Raw genomic sequence first — 3,374 nt, forward strand, 5'->3', positions numbered from 1 at the left:
CGAAGGGATAACTCTTCTGGAGTTTAACGAAGAAGAAGAGGAGGATCAGCAAGAGACACCTCAAGCCATAGCTCCAAGAGAAGAGGAGCAAACTCTTGAGGACCTCCCTGAGTGCCTGGATCATCAGCCAACCTCTTTTCTCAAAGGCAAGCCCCAGAGCATTCTAAGTCTACTATGTTTTACAAAATATCACTTGAGTCCTTTATGTTTGATGCATTAGGTTATAAGAGTTGATTGGAAACACTTGATGCATAGATCTACCTTGTCCAGAGATATATACCTTTAACCCTATGTAGGTCTAGGATCTAATATATGCTTAGCCATGCTTAGACCGGTAGAAGTCAGGTGATTTTCTATCACCTACGAGATTTAGGTGGATACCGAAGCACGGTTGGCTATATTTGCTATTGTGAAAAAGAACCATGGGGTAATGTAAATGGAGGCCGAGCGGAGTCTATGTGTAGGTTGACTCATGTGATTCCTTCTATGCTGGTTAAGGACCGTACCATTGTTGGCACTTCTGACAAGATTGAACGTATGCCTCTCACTTAGCTGGTCGGATAACTTGTTTCGATCGCGAAGCTGAGTAGCTCAACTTAGGCTGGGCACCATTCTGTTAGAGTGCGTACTCTAGATGGTAGTAAGGATGTGCGTGGAGCCAGACATGAGCCTAAGGGTAGGCCGAGCCTAAACGTCCTGGTAGCTGGTTGTCCCTGATTGTGCGACGCTGGGCGAACCCACGAAATGTGGACCTGAGTTGTACCAAAGGTGACCTAAAGTGACCGTTGATCTGGTCTGCCTGGATTTGTGTTAGGAATAAATTCCTAGCTGCTTGAAATTGATTCGAATCATCATCTCTACCAGACAGTGAGAAACTTGGCTTGCCCCAACATCGTAGTAACTGTATTATGGAATGATGGTAATGATGAATAGGGAATTATTATACCAGCTATGGTTACTACTGTATGCTACTAAATGATATACCACATATTTGGCATAGGCTAGTTGCTAATCTAGAGATGAATAGCTATAATTAACTTGATGACCGAATTATAACTATATACTCAAATTTGTAAGCTTTTTATGCAAAATGTTGTCAAGCTAGCTCCACTTATAAATCCTTGCATAATCCTTGGAGTCATTTTATTTTTGATTTATGACAGGTAAGTCTAGCTGAGTACCTTCTCATACTCAGGGTTTTATTCCCATTGTTGCAGATGGTACAGTTTATCATGGCTATTGCAAGAACTACTTCTGTCCCGCCGTAGACGAGAAGTGAGCCCTGAGCAGGCATCTCTTATTAATCCTTCTTATATGCTTTTATGGAAGTGTGATCGGGGGCTGGCACTATGCTTAAATAAAGTTGCAAATGTTAGTTTCAAAAGTTTAATTTGCTTCCGCTACTATTTTACTAAACTCGATTTGTAATAACCTAAAGTCATACTCTGATGGATGAACTATATTTGTGAACTTTATGTAACATATGACATGTATGTTGAATCATGTATGATCTTAGTTGTATGTTGATGGTTAATCGAGACCCTTTGTGGTACTTGACGGACTATTGGGTTTATATGGGCTCAAGTATGACAGTGCGACCGCATACGTGTTGCCATTGTGCTTGTGCTCTTATAAATTGGTCGGTTCTGCTATAGCTTGCCAACCCGGTTCTTGAGAGAAAAAAGAATAAAGAATGGAGAATGTGCATTGATTACACCGATCTCGACAAACACTACCCTAAAGAGTAAAGACCCCTTTGGCTTACCTCGCATCAATGAGGTCATAGATTCTATAGTTGGTTGTGAGCTCCTATGCTTTCTAGATTACTACTCTGGTTATCACCAGATCGCGCTAAAGGAAGAAGACCAGATCAAGACATCATTCATCATGCCCTTTGGCACCTACTGCTACATAACCATGTCCTTTGCACTAAAAAATGTAGGCGTGACTTATCAAAGAGCCATCCATCGCTGTCTTAAGAACCAAATCATGAAGAATGTCGAGGCCTACGTCGATGATGTGGTAGTTAAGTTTAGGACTGCTGACACCCCCATTGCCGACCTCACCAAAGTTTTTAAAGCATTGAACATGTACCAATGGAAGCTAAATCCCACCAAGTGTATTTTTGGTGTTCCATATGGTATACTACTAGGCAACATCGTTAGTCACCGTAGCATCGAAGCCAACCTAGAGAAGATAGCGGTGGTGACCAACATGAAACCACCGACCTATGTCAAAGACGTCCAGAAGCTAATAGGGTGCATGGCGGCTTTAAGTCATTTTATATCCCGCTTGGGCAAAAAGGGACTCCCCTTCTTCAAGCAAATCTACATCGTAGCGACCAACTGGGTAGTCAGTACCACCATTGTTGTTGAGCAAGAAGAGGCTGGCCACGCATACAAAGTCCAGCGCCCAGTCTACTTCATCACTAAGGTCTTAAATGAGTCTAAGACTCGCTACCCGCAAGTCCAGAAGCTCCTATATGCCATCCTTGTCACATCCTAGAAGCTCCACCACTACCTTGATGCCTACCACATAGCGGTCATCACGGAGTACCCGCTCGATGACATTCTCCACATTAAGAAAGCCAGCGGCTGCATCATAAAATGGGTGGTCGAGCTTAGCACCTATACCATCGATTTTAGGCCCTACCACATGATCAAGTCATAAGCACTCACCGATTTCATCGCTGAGTAGACAGATATGCAGACTCCTGTCTCGATCGACCACCTCAAGCACAGAACCATGTACTTTGATGGGTCTTTCAACCTCGATAATGTAGGGGTAGGCATATATTTCATCTCACCATTTGGGGATAAGCTTTGCTATGTCCATCGCCTACACTTCCCAGCATCCAACAATATCGCTGAATATGAAGCAGCACTTCACGGTCTTCGTATAGCTATCGAGCTCAGCATTAAATGCCTTCAGGTGTATGGCAACTCCACACTCATGACCAATCAGCTCAACAAAGACTGGAATTGTACCAATGAGAAGATGGATGCTTACTATGCCATGATAAGAAAGTTAGAAGATAAGTTCTATGGCATCGAATACCACCATGTGGTTCGGGCCAATAATCATGCAGTTGATGAGCTATCAAAGATAGGATCAACCCATGCTGATGTTCTAGCTAGAGTGTTCGTCCAGGACCTTGTGGCTCCTTCCATCAAGCAGGAACAAGAAGCCGTTGAAGAAAAACCACATGCCGAGCAGATAGTCATAGCGGTCCTTGGTCCTAGAAGCGATTGGAGACAACCTTTCATCAGGTATCTAACCACTATAGATGTCCAAACTAACAACATAGAGAGAACACCTTACATGCCACAGTAAGCATTATGTCCTAGTTGAAGGGAAGTTGTACCGCAAAAATG

Source organism: Miscanthus floridulus, chromosome 7 (genome assembly GCF_019320115.1).
Source record: "Miscanthus floridulus cultivar M001 chromosome 7, ASM1932011v1, whole genome shotgun sequence".
Taxonomy (NCBI): domain Eukaryota; kingdom Viridiplantae; phylum Streptophyta; class Magnoliopsida; order Poales; family Poaceae; genus Miscanthus; species Miscanthus floridulus.